The sequence below is a fragment of the Aegilops tauschii genome, chromosome 3, assembly GCF_002575655.3.
Source record: "Aegilops tauschii subsp. strangulata cultivar AL8/78 chromosome 3, Aet v6.0, whole genome shotgun sequence".
Classification (NCBI taxonomy): Eukaryota; Viridiplantae; Streptophyta; class Magnoliopsida; order Poales; family Poaceae; genus Aegilops; species Aegilops tauschii.
The window spans coordinates 473,479,620-473,494,457 of NC_053037.3; positions in this window are offsets into that span (position 1 = coordinate 473,479,620).

Below are 14,838 nucleotides of genomic sequence, written 5' to 3' on the forward strand. Positions count from 1 at the left end.
AAGAAGCATCTAACTTATCTTGATGGAAAACAAAGTAGGACAATAGCATTTCTAAAACGGTTGCATTGATTCATATTAACAGAGACATTCTCTTAAAACAACATTCGTTAAGAATGTAATTTACTTTTAACAGTGGCATTGCTTCAATTTTCCAGCAGGATTCTTAGATTAACAATAGCAAAATAGTTGTATGGGACATGCCAGCATAATGTGCGTCCACAAGTATAAATGGGCGATGCAGAGTATGTAGCCAAGCAGCATATCTGCGTTGGTCCAATATTTGTTCTCTTTGAACCCTTTTCCTATGTGAGGGCAGTAAATCTAGTCCTGCACAAACTACCCGACCCCCAGTTTCTTTCCCTTTTCAACAAAGAGATCGGTTCCTTACAGATGTGTGTACCAGGTTACCCCCTTTTTCCCTTTTCGACCAACAGAGCGGCTGGATAGCCAGTCTATACTACTTTCCCTCCCTCCTTTCCTCATTGAACCACGTCCTAGATTCATGCTCCACCCCATCGCATCCTTCTTTCCTCTTTGAACCAAGACCTAGATTCGACTACAGAATCGAAAAAGATCCGCATGCAGCTAGAGCGATGACGGTTTCAAAGAAACTTATACCTTAGGGTCGTCGGGATGTGGCAAGGCATGTGGCGGGAGGCTGGATCTTCCCACACTACATACGGCAGCGAGGAAGAAGGGGTCGGTGGCCCTCCCGCATAGGCGTTGGGTGAAAGAGAACAGCGCAGCCGGCAGTGGATTGCCTCCCTCACCGAAGGCGATAGAGTGAACGCTGCACCTCCTCCCCTTCCCGGTGCGACGGGATCCGGACGCCTCCTTCACCAGCTGTGAGGGGGGGGGGAGAGACAAAGGCCACAACGCAGTCTTGTTTAGATCTGGTGAAGAGGGTGAGAGACTGTGAATATAGCAAACCCTAGCGAAGGAACGCTGAGCCTCCAGCGTGTATATATATATGTAGTGCGGCGAGAGTGTGGAGAGTGCAAACCCTAGCAACAAGCACTGAGGCTCCAGCTTATATAGTGTACTACATATATACCGTATTATAGACTGAGCTCCGGTGCCTTAACTGCACCTGCCTTTGGCTGTATGACAGGTGGGCCAGCCACATTTTGGGCCCACCTGTCATACACCCAAAGGCAGGTGCACTAAGTCAATGAAGCTGCGTCCATATAGTACTCGTGTATACTACTAATATATAGCGGAGTGGTTTTCTTATTCCCTCCATAACAATCGTTTTAAATTATGTAAGTACGAAACAAAACTCTTTATTTAACGTACCAGTGAAGAAAACTACTTCTACTTCCGATGAACTAAACGATCCCGCGTCCTGGTCGCACTCCTGTCCTTCACGTGCGGTACACTACCCTGCCTTAAGTGAACAACCACACATGCGCCAAATTATCGGAAACGTGTGAGAGTGTGTACAAATAAAGAATTTTAATTTCAATTATCGGAAAGGTTTGAGAGTATGTACAATTTTCCCTCTCTCAATAATTATGGTTTGTTGTGTTCGGCCTAAACTTGGTCAAACTTTACAAAGTTTGACTTCAGTCAAATCTCATATGCGGAGTAAATAAAAATGGAGGGCTACTACATCCATCCGGGTTTTTAGTCCACACCATTTTTTAATCAAAGTTAATAGCTGGACAAATAAAATTATAGGGGAGCTGAAGATAAAGTTATGAGAAGGCTTAGAAATCAATACAAAACTTATGCTCTTAGTACCAACGTCGATCCTTCTTCGAGGAAACATTTGGTTCATAGCCAATTCTGTGATAAAATTACACCAACGTGAAAGACGGCTGCATCTCCAACGCAACCAAGCAAAGAGCACTGATGGAAGACAGCTTGTTTTTCGTCAAAAATCGATCAGCTTCACCAGCCGACGCAACCGTGAGGCGCAACCATGAGCATCGATAGGTCATCGTGGTGATGCATCATCCATTTGGCATCAAGTTTGGGTGAGGCACCTATGAAGTTCGACAAATCCTCACTATGGTCTGTTTCTTCTCATTAATCAAGCTCGAGGAAGGAAGAACCACGTGGCAGAAGACAGTGAGGCGGAACAACAATGGCCATCCAATTTTGTGATGTTCCACTAAAATTGAGGAAGACATGCTCGGGTATGGAGATACGCATCGCTGTTTGCAAAAATATAAAAAAGGGATATGGTGTTGTTATTAATGAAAAGTACACCAACAAACAGAAGCATCATGATTATCTTGATGGGAACTAAACCAGGATACCCGAGAAAAAAAAGCATTTCTTCATTTAACCAGTGATAGTATTAGATTAGCAGCAACAATAGGAGCATATGGACAATGACCACACAACCACCATGTACTTTTTGTCGAAACAACATGTATACCTCCACCGATGCATAAATCAGGACAACTTTTTGAGTGGCATTTCCTCTATAATAGTAGGTGATGTTGGACCAGGCGACGAACCCTAGCTACTATACATGGGGAGCTAGGGAGTAGTCGCATAGAAGAAAACCCACATGCAGCGCCTGGGAAGCTGGATCAGTACAAGAAGTTATACCTCAGGTGGGCGAGATGTCGCTTAGGCGGGCGGGATCTGCCCACATGACGACAGCGAACAAGGGCGCGGAGGACCTTCGTCCGCGCTAGCGCCGGCTCCGAGAGGATGGTGCGCATTGGCTTCCTCCATCGCCGATGGCGACAACGTCAACGCTGCACCTCCTCACCTTCCGCAGTGGACGGGATTCGGCCGGATCTGTGACCACCGGTGAGGAGAGAGATAGAGTGGACACTGTCATCTTGTTTTGATATGGAGAGGGTGAGAGAGAGATGCGAGAAACCCTATCAAACAACAGGCTATATGTACAACAGAGTAAAAAAATCTCTCCATAGCAGTGGTTTTAAGTAGAATACGCATGTTCCCGGAAAAAAGAAACGAAAGCTGACCAAGAAAGAAAACTCGATCAAAAGCAAGCCCCCGCTTCCAGGTCGCGAGAGTCGTCGCGCACACACACATAGACATAGACATGCATATCGCTGTTTACGTAAAATTCCATCTCCATCTCCATCTCCATCTCCAATCATATTTGTCCAACTAGCACATTATTTACATTGTTATTAATATACGCAGCAATATTAACATACATCATCTCTTGTTTACGGGCGTCCGGACCGCTGCCACACCCGCTCCTGACCAACCTGAACCTTCTTCATCACCCGCGCGTGCTTCCCGCCCGAAACGGTCAGTGCCGCATGCTACCTCTTGAGCACTGCGTTGGTTTTCCCTTGAAGAGGAAAGGGTGATGCAGTAAAGCAGCGTAAGTATTTCCCTCGGTTTTTGAGAACCAAGGTATCAATCCAGTAGGAGGCCACGCACGAGTCCCTCGCACCTACACAAACAAATAAAATCCTCGCAACCAACGCAATAAAGGGGTTGTCAATCCCTTCACGGTCACTTACGAAAGTGAGATCTGATAGATATGATAAGATAATATTTTTGATATTTTTATGATAAAGAGAAATAAATATGCAAAGTAAAATAAAAGGCAATAGAAATAGCTAAGTGTTGGAAGATTAAATATGATGGAAAATAGACCCCGGGGCCATAGGTTTCACTAGTGGCTTCTCTCGAGAGCATAAGTATTACGGTGGGTAAACAAATTACTGTTGAGCAATTGACAGAATTGAGCATAGTTATGAGAATATCTAGGTATGATCATGTATATAGGCATCACGTCCGCGACAAGTAGACCGACTCCTGCTTGCATCTGCTACTATTACTCCACACATCGACCGCTATCCAACATGCATCTAGAGTATTAAGTTCAAAAGAACAGAGTAACGCTTTAAGTAAGATGACATGATGTAGAGGGATAAACTCATGCAATATGATATAAACCCCATCTTGTTATCCTCGATGGCAACAATACAATACGTGCCTTGCTGCCCCTACTGTCACTGGGAAAGGACACCGCAAGATTGAACCCAAAGCTAAGCACTTCTCCCATTGCAAGAAAGATCAATCTAGTAGGCCAAACCAAACTGATAATTCGAAGAGACTTGCAAAGATAACCAATCATACATAAAAGAATTCAGAGAAGATTCAAATATTCTTCATAGATAAACTTTATCATAAACCCACAATTCATCGGTCTCAACAAACACACCGCAAAAGAAGATTACATCAAATAGATCTCCACAAGAGAGGGGGAGAACATTGTATTGAGATCCAAAAAGAGAGAAGAAGCCATCTAGCTAATAACTATGGACCCGAAGGTCTGAGGTAAACTACTCACACATCATCGGAGAGGCTATGGTGTTGATGTAGAAGCCCTCCATGATCAATGGCCCCTCCGGCGGAGCTCCGGGAAAGGACCCACGATGGGATCTCACGGGTACAGAAGGTTGCGGCAGTGGAATTAGGTTTTTGGCTCTGTATCTGGTAGTTTGGGGGTACATAGGTATAAATAGGAGGAAGAAGTACGTCGGTGGAGCAACGTGGGCCCCATAAGGGTGGAGGGCGCGCCCAGGGGGGTAGGCGCGCCCCCTACCTCGTGCCTTCCTGGTAGCTTTCTTGACGTAGGGTCCAAGTCCTCTGGATCACGTTCGTTCCAAAAATCACGTTCCCGAAGGTTTTATTCCGTTTGGACTCCGTTTGATATTCTTTTTCTGCGAAACTCCGAAATAGGCAAAAAACAGCAATTCTGGGCTGGGCGTCCGGTTAATAGGTTAGTCCCAAAAATAATATAAAAGTGTATAATAAAGCCCATTAATGTCCAAAACAGAATATAATATAGCATGGAACTATCAAAAATTATAGATACGTTGGAGACGTATCAAGCATCCCCAAGCTTAATTCCTGCTCGTCCTCGAGTAGGTAATTGATAAGAACAGAATTTTTGATGTGGAATGCTACTTGGCATAATTTCAACGTAATTCTCTTAATTCTGGTTTGAATATTCAAATCCGAAAGATTCAACAGAAAAGTTTAATATTGACATAAAAATAATAATACTTCAAGCATACTAACTAAGCAATCATGTCTTCTCAAAATAACATGGCCAAAGAAAGTTACCCCTACAAAATCATATAGTCTGGCTATGCTCTATCTTCACCACACAAAGTATTTAAATCATGCACAACCCCGATGAGAAGCCAAGCAATTGTTTCATACTTTTGATGTTCTCAAACTTTTTCAATCTTCACGCAATACATGAGCGTGAGCCATGGACATAGCACTATATGTGGAATAGAGTGGTGGTTGTGGAGAAGACAAAAAAGGAGAAGATAGTCTCACATCAACTAGGCGTATCAACGGGCTATGGAGATGCCCATTAATAGATATCAATGTGAGTGAGTAGGGATTTCCATGCAACGGATGCACTAGAGCTATAAGTATATGAAAGTTCAACAAAAGAACCTAAGTGGGTGTGCATCCAACTCGCTTGCTCACGAAGACCTAGGGAATTTTGAGGAAGCCCATCATTGGAATATACAAGCCAAGTTCTATAATGAAAGATTTCCCACTAGTATATGAAAGTGATATCATAGGAGACTCTCTAACATGAAGATCATGGTGCTACTTTGAAGCACAAGTGTGGTAAAAGGATAGTAACATTGTCCCTTCTCTCTTTTTCTCTCAATTTTTTATTTGGGCATTTTCTCTTTTTTTTGCCTCTTTTTTTTAGTCCGGAGTCTCATCCCGACTTTTGGGGGAATCATAGTCTCCATCATCCTTTCCTCACTTGGGACAATGCTCTAAAAAAATGATGATCACCACACTTTTATTTACTTACAACTTAACAATTACAACTCAATACTTAGAACAAAATATGACTCTATGTGAATGCCTCCGGTGGTATACAGGGATATGCAATGAATCAAGAGTGACATGTATGAAAGAATTATGAACGGTGCCTCTGCCACAAATACAATGTCAACTACATGATCATGCAAAGCAATATGACAATGATGGAGCGTGTCATAATAAACTGAACGGTGGTAAGTTGCATGGCAATATATCTCGGAATGGCTATGGAAATGCCATGGTAGGTAGGTATGGTGGCTGTTTTGAGGAAGGTATATGGTGGGTGTATGATACCGGCAAAAAGTGCGCGATATTGGAGAGGCTAGCAATGGTGGAAGGAAGAAAGTGCGTATAATCCATGGACTCAACATTAGTCATAAAGAACTCATATACTTATTGCAAAAATCTACAAGTTATCGAAGCAAAGTATTACGCGCATGCTCCTAGGGGGATAGATTGGTAGGAAAAGACCATCGCTCGTCCCCGACCGCCACTCATAAGGAAGACAATCAATAAATAAATCATGCTCCGACTTCATCACATAACGGTTCACCATACGTGCATGCTACGGGAATCACAAACTTTAACACAAGTACTAGCAAGATGCCCATGCATTGCACGGAACATTAAGATGAATTTGTATGAGTAGTTTATCTTGTGGGAGAAAAGGATAAACAAGGGATGGCCTTATTTGCAAATGTGGAGAGGGGTGTGGGTATCTTTTTGCAAAATCGCCATAGTTTCCTTCCTATCCGTCAGATATAAATCGGACGACCTATATTGCAGGATGGCAGGCACACCATCATCACCAACTCTGCTTTTTATAAGAGTAGAGATTTCTCAAATTCAAAACTACTCAACTAGCATGACTCTAATATCACCATCTCCATATCTCAAAACAATTATAAAGTATCAAACTTCTCATAATATTCAACACACTCATAAGATTTTTTTACTAATCTTGAATGCCTATCATAATTAAAGAAAATTACCATGCTGTTTTGTAGGACTCTCAAAATAATCTAAGTGAAGTACGAGAGAACAATAGTTTCTATAAAAAAACCACCACCGTGCTCTAAAAGATATAAGTGAAGCACTAGAGCAAAAATATATAACTCAAAAGATATAAATGAAGCACATAGAGTATTCTAACAATTTCTGAATCATGTGTGTCTCTGTCAAAAGGTGTGTACAGCAAGGATGATTGTGGCAAACTAACAAATAAAGACTCAAATAATACAAGACGCTCCAAGCAAAACACATATCATGTGGTGAATAAAAATATAGCTCCAAGTAAAGTTACCGATGGAAGTAGACAAAAGAGGGGATGCCTTCCGGGGCATCCCCAAGCTTTGGCTTTTTAGTGTCCTTATATTATCTTGGGGTGCCATGGTAATCCCCAAGCTTTGGATCTTGCCACTCCTTGTTCCATAATCCATCAAATCTTTCACCCAAAACTTGAAAACTTCACAACACAAAACTCAGCAGAAAATCTCGTGAGCTCCGTTAGCGAAAGAAAACAAAACACCACTTCAAGGTACTGTAATGAACTCATTCTTTATTTATATTGGTGTTAAACCTACGGTATTCCAACTTCTCTATGGTTTATAAACTATTTTATTAGCCATAGATTCATCAAAATAGGCAAACAACACACGAAAAACAGAATCTGTCAAAAACAGAACAGTCTGTAGTAATTTGTAACTAACGCAAACTTATGGAACTCCAAAAATTCAGCCAAAATAGGAAGACCTAAAAAATTTGTTTATTGATCTTCTGAAATTGGAATCAATATCATATCACGTTCTGATAATTTTTAACAATTGTTTTCGTGAACAGAAAGTTGATGGAATTTTCAGCAAGATCAAATAACTATCATCCAAGAAGATCCTATAGGTTTAACTTGGCACAAACACTAATTAAAACATAAAAACAAATCTAACCAGAGGCTAGATCAAATATTTATTCCTGAACAGAAGCAAAAAGCAAAAAAAAAAACTAAAAAAAAAATTGGGTTGCCTCCCAACAAGCGCTATCGTTTAACGCCCCTAGCTAGGCATTGAGATTTCAATGATGCTCACACGAAAGACAAGAATTGAAGCACAAAGAGAGCATCATAAAACACGTGACAAACACATCTAAGTCTAACATACTTCCTATGCATAGGCATCTTATAGGCAAACAGATTATCATAACAATCAAAAACTAGCAAATGCAAGGAAGCGGAAAGAAACAATAGCAATCTCAACATAACGAGAGGTAGTTTATTATCATGAAAATTTCTACAGCCATATTTTCCTCTCTCATAATAATTACATGTGGGATCATAAGCAAATTCAACAAAATAGCTATCACATAATATATTTTCAACACGATCCACATGCATGCAAAGTTGACACGCTTCCAAAATAGTGGGATTAATATTAACTAAGGTCATGACCTCTCCAAACCCACTTTTATCAAAAATACCATAAGATTGAACATTCTCCAAATATGTGGGATCTAAATTTGACACTCCAAACCCACTTTCAATATTATTGCAAACACTATTATCAATCTCATATTCATCATGGGGCTTAAATAAATTCTAAAGATCATAAGAAGAATCACCCCAATCATGATCATTGCAACAAGTAGTAGACATAGCAAAAATAGCATCCCCAAGCTTAGGGTTTTGCATATTATTAGCACAATTGACATCAAGAGATTTTATAGTAAAATCATTGCAATCATGCTTTTCATCGAAGGAACTATCAAGTATGGGTGCAATAGCAACGATCTCATGTTTAACATAAGGAACTATAGCAAATTCATCTTCATAAATATTGGCATAATGGCCACAAGAATAGCAAGCATCATGTTCATCAAGGGATATTTCAATCAAATCATCGGAATCATAATTATCTATAGATTAATGCATATCATTATTTTCTTCCTCCATAGACTCCTGCGAAATATTAACTTCTTCTTGGACAGCGGAGGAGTCCTCAATATATGGTTTAACATAGGCATTGGAAGCATAATTATCATCACAATATTTAAGTATGGCAAAATTTTCAGATTTGTAAAGAGTAGCACCATACGTTTCAATCAAAGAAGCAATTTCATAAGCACCCTTAAAAGCAACAAATTCTTCAATTTGTTGAACATCATAGTAATTATAAACACCCCTAGCATATGAAGATACGATTCTATTATCACTAAACTCACATTGGTAGGGAAGGTGTTTCTTAATGTTTTCAGAGCAACAAGTAAAATCATAAATTTCACAAAGATTCCAAGCATAACACATCAATTTGTTTATTTGATTCCATAAGAGTCTCCCTTTTTCAGACAAACGGTGACGCACAAAATGAGCATGCTCATCTAAAGATTTCCCATCAACTAGGTAGGCTAGTTGGGGTTTCAGCACGAGCGCATAATGATCGAAGATGATCCAAGTAGAACACTTTAAGTGGATCCATATCAATAGATTTTTAGCAAGCAAAGATGCAAGCAAATAGAAGGCACGAGGAAACACAAACAAAGACACATACGGGAAGAAGGCGAACAAAAAAGGGTGAATAAAACGGCAAGGGTGAAGTGGGGGAGAGGAAAACGAGAGGCAAATGGCAAATAATGTAATGCGAGGGATAAGAGTTTGTGATGGGTACTTGGTATGTTGACTTTTGCATAGACTCCCCGGCAACGGCGCCAAAAAGGGCTCGTTGTCGGGAGTCAAATATTGACTTGACTTCGCGTAAGCCTCCCCGGCAACGGCGCCAGAAATCCTTCTTGCTACCTCTTGAGCACTGCGTTGGTTTTCCCTTGAAGAGGAAAGGGTGATGCAGTAAAGCAGCATAAGTATTTCCCTCAGTTTTTGAGAACCAAGGTATCAATCCAGTAGGAGGCTACGCACGAGTCCCTCGCACCTACACAAACAAATAAAATCCTCGAAACCAACGCAATAAAGGGGTTGTCAATCCCTTCATGGTCACTTACGAAAGTGAGATCTGATAGATATGATAAGATAATATTTTTGGTATTTTTATGATAAAGAGAAATAAAGATGCAAAGTAAAATATAAGGCAATAGAAATAGCTAAGTGTTGGAAGATTAGATATGATGGAAAATAGACCCGGGGGCCATAGGTTTCACAAGTGGCTTCTCTCGAGAGCATAAGTATGACGGTGGGTAAACAAATTACTGTTGAGCAATTGACAGAATTGAACATAGTTATGAGAATATCTAGGTATGATCATGTACATAGGCATCACGTCCGCGACAAGTAGACCGACTCCTGCCTGCATCTACTACTATTACTCCACACGTCGACCGCTATCCAGCATGCATCTAGAGTATTAAGTTCAAAAGAACAGAGTAACGCTTTAAGTAAGATGACGTGATGTAGAGGGATAAACTCATGCAATATGATATAAACCCCATCTTGTTATCCTCGATGGCAACAATACAATACGTGCCTTGCTGCCCCTACTGTCACTGGGAAACGACAGCGCAAGATTGAACCCAAAGCTAAGCACTTCTCCCATTGCAAGAAAGATCAATCTATTAGGCCAAACCAAACTGATAATTCGAAGAGACTTGCAAAGATAACCAATCATACATAAAAGAATTCAGAGAAGATTCAAATATTCTTCATAGCTAAACTTGATCATAAACCCACAATTCATCGGTCTCAACAAACACACCACAAAATAAGATTACATCAAATAGATCTCCACAAGAGAGGGGGAGAACATTGTATTGAGATCCAAAAAGAGAGAAGAAGCCATCTAGCTAATAAATATGGACCCGAAGGTCTGAGGTAAACTACTCACACATCATTGGAGAGGCTATGGTGTTGATGTAGAAGCCCTCCGTGATCAATGCTCCCTCCGGCGGAGCTCCGGAAAAGGCCCCAAGATGGGATCTCACAGGTACAGAAGGTTGCGGCAGTGGAATTAGGTTTTTGGCTCTGTATCTGGTAGTTTGGGGGTACGTAGGTATATATAGGAGGAAGAAGTGCGTCGGTGGAGCAACGTGGGCCCCACGAGGGTGGAGGGTGCGCCCCCTACCTCGTGCCTTCCTGGTAGCTTTCTTGACGTAGGGTCCAAGTCCTCTGGATCACGTTCGTTCCGAAAATCACGTTCCCGAAGGTTTCATTCCGTTTGGACTCCGTTTGATATTCTTTTTCTGCGAAACTTTGAAATAGGCAAAAAACAGCAATTCTGGGCTGGGCCTTCGGTTAATAGGTTAGTCCCAAAAATAATATAAAAGTGTATAATAAAGCCCATTAATGTCCAAAACAGAATATAATATAGCATGGAACAATAAAAAATTATAGATACATTGGAGACGTATCACCGCATTCATGCCCGGCCAGAGCGGACGCGACCACTCACTGGCACCGGCATTTAAGCGGCGTGTCGGCCGATAGAGCGTCGCTCGCGCCGCTTCTCGGTGCACGCAACTGCTCCGTGTTGAAAGGTCGCAATAGCCGGCCACAACATGCATGTAAAAAGTTCTTGGGAGTCCGTGCTACAGCTAGCTGTCCTCCCCCAACTCGTCAATCTCTTCCAGTAGTGCTAGTACTCCATGGAGCGATCCATCGACAAGCAGGTGGGAAAGTTACCGTATACTCGGTTTGCGGTGAGTGGGATGCCGAGCGACCGTGTGGGGTGGAGCCGTGGAGGAGGGTGAGACACAAACGCGACATGCGTGATTTAAACGTTGGTTTTGCTCGATGGCGCGATCCAACGAAACGAAACGTTGGTTTCTCTCCGTTTCCATTTTTTCTTCGGAAAAACGGAAACTTTCCACTCCATTTTCATTCCTACTCTAAGGTTGCCCCGTTACAATATTCCATCAAATACAAAGGAAAACTAACACGCTTGCTGATGCATCTCAATGATTCACAGATCATAACCAATTTTTACTTCACAACTAAAGACAAAAGTTGTGAGAGCGTGTACAAAAGAAAAACTACTGATGGGGTCATTGCGACTTAAACCCTAAATCCTAAACAGGATTTAATTTCCTGGCTAGGTAGAACCTGTTGAAGGAAAGATGGCTGGCACCCTCGGATCATATGATGCTTTTGTGCAGTTCCACTAAAATCGAGCTGAGCATCCCTGATGGCAAAGATATTGAAGAAGTGTGATTAGAATAATAGTACTGACACTAGTTCATGAGACATAAACTCATCACAAATTGAAACCGGTAGAAGTAGAAAAAGATCGACATGGAGATGGAGCTACGTGGGGAGCTGCGGCAGTGAAGCAAGGCGGCTCCAAAAGGAAGATGTATTACTACCTGGGACGTCGGGCTGTAGCTAGAAGGGCGGTTGGGATATCTCAGTCGACTGAGATTTAGTGAAGTCTCAGTCAACCAGATTAGCTGTACGATTTGCTTTTGCTTTGATCGATCTGTGTTCTGTTGCGCTGATGCATTTCTTGTCCAAAACATACTAGGCTTTGTCCCAGCGGGCACTGGACCTTCTGCCGCTGCATTGCTTTCCTATCTGGGCCATGGGTTCTGGCTTGCAGTTCTTTATTTTTCTTCTTTTCTGTTTTTTCTTTTCTCATAGGTCTTCCATGGGAATACATTGTATTTTTATTTATTTTTTGTTGGGCAAGTGTGCACGGTAAGAAGCTCACTAGGGCAGCTCAGTTTGTGTATTCACGTCTACTTTTATCCTTCCTACCTTTTTATTTATTTTTTCTTTTCTATTTTAGTGTATTTATTTATCGTTTTTATTAAGCTAATTTTACATTTATTTATATTTAATTTTTTTATTTTTATTGAAATATGGACCATCTAAAAAACTGTAAAACAAACATTTTGGCACGCTTGAGCTATATTTACTCTAACATTGTTGATGTCTTTTCTACATGATTTTTTTGTTTATTATACTGCCTATTTCTTTTTATAGTTTTTGCTTTTCTTATTTATGTATTACCAAAAAATATTTTAGTCATGTTTATATGTCTTATTCATTTCTATGTCAGGTTGATAGAGGAACAATTGTTTTTTCTTTGTATTTTTACCACTAAAAAAATCATGTGTCCCATACGCATAATTGTATTTGTGGAAACCACGTGCAACTACAAGGGGGTAGAATGCCTACACAACTGCGCATCCAAGCTCACGGGCAACTGCAAAGAGTACAATGTGTTTGCAACTACGATGAGGTAGTGTGTGCGGGGATGAGATAAGAAACATGCCTGATATGTGTCATTTTACAAAAAAAAATCTTTGTGTTTCTGGAATTTCTTCTTTCCTGACCTGGAAGTCGAGATCCAATGGAATAAGCAACTTTGGGCGTGTTCATTTTGCATAGTCGGTTGATTATGTGACTTTTTTGTGTGGTCTTTACAAATATTTTTCAGGCTAATGGCCATTCTTCCTACCTTTTTGTTTTAAATTATTTATTAAAAACTTGCTGTTTTTATGTTTATTTGAAAATATTGCCTTCTAGTTTACAACTACATGTCTATCGCTCACGCGTGTCAATCGGCATTGTCGGTGTGGTGGATTTTTTGATGATGAAATTGGTTTCTTTGCTTGTAGGTAGATTCACTTACCTCGATAAATAAAGCTCCATTTTTATGTGCCACCGTCAAGTGTCATTCAGAATTTTTTTGCTGTTTATTTTGAGGTTCTTTCCAGTAAAGATTGTTTTACAACTAGTAGTACTAAATTTCTTTTAGTAGGCTAAGAGACTGAAGATGAAGTGTGTTTCTCCGTTGTATTTTATCAACACATTTTTTTATGCTTGTACGTACTTCTCTCGAAATAGGCTTTCGCTCCGCTTTATAAATAAAGCATCGATCCATACAATCCAAGTTCAACTGCACTCGACATACATCAACTGGAGCCACAGCACAATCAAGCCCAAGAAATCATAAAAGAAATAGAAAAAAGCCACCTAGTGGCGACCGCATAACGGTACTACGGGGATGATAGTCGACGCGCCGTAGCCTGAAGCTCATCCATCATCAATCCGAGTCGGTCGCGAGAGAAATTTTCACACCCCTCTGTACATCCTCTGTACAGAGAGTATAGCGCATTTTTTACACCCTCTGTTCATGAGTAGGTGACAAGACAGTTGTGTGTTTAGGGCTTTTACTAAGTTGACATTCTTTTTTGTTTTTTAGGATATAAACCTCTGCTAGTTATCTTTTTTTGGACACATTTTTTTCTTTTTTTAATCTGGTGAGTGTTATCATTTATACTGCTCTTTACTGAGATATGTTTTGGTGTCTCAAGAAGTGCTTCTCTCATATCCCCTCATACACATTACCGAAGCCATCAGCAGGAGTGATTCAATCCACTTGTTTGGTTTTATTCTAGTCGACATTAATAGGTCGAAGAATTTGATTTTGCTGAAACATTACTTTCGCGAAATCAGATCCATGTTTTTGAGGATTGTCTCTGAACTCAAATCCCCTCATATGTATTAGTGTGCCATGACTAGGAGTTGTGTAGCCCTTTTGTTGGTTTTACTTGGTTGCAACTCGACTTCCAGTTTTGTTGTGCGGGGAGAGGTGCCAGTTGCATGTCCTACAATGGGCATGCAACTACATGTCTTCTAACTTGGTATCAACTAGGGGGCCTTTGTTATGTCGGAAGGGGCTACGTCGAGAGAGATGGGGCTCAGTTGCATGTCTCACACTAGGCGCGCAACTGCATGTCTTCTAACTTGGTCGCAACTACATGTCTTATAACTTCGTTACAACTTGACTTCCATTTTTGTTTGCGGGGAGAGGCACCAGTTCATGCCCCACAATGGGCACGCAACTCCATGTCTTCTAACTAGGTCACAACTAGGAGGACCTTTGTTTTGTCGGAGGGGGCGGCATTGAGAGAGATGGGGCCTAGTTGCATGCCCCACACTAGGCACGCAACTGCATGTCTTATAACTTGGTTGCAACTCGACATCCATTTTTGTTGTACGGGGAGAGGCGCTAGTTGCATGTCCCACAATGGGCACGCAACTGCATGTCTTTGAGCATGGTCGGAGCTACATGTCTTATAACTTGGTTGCAACAT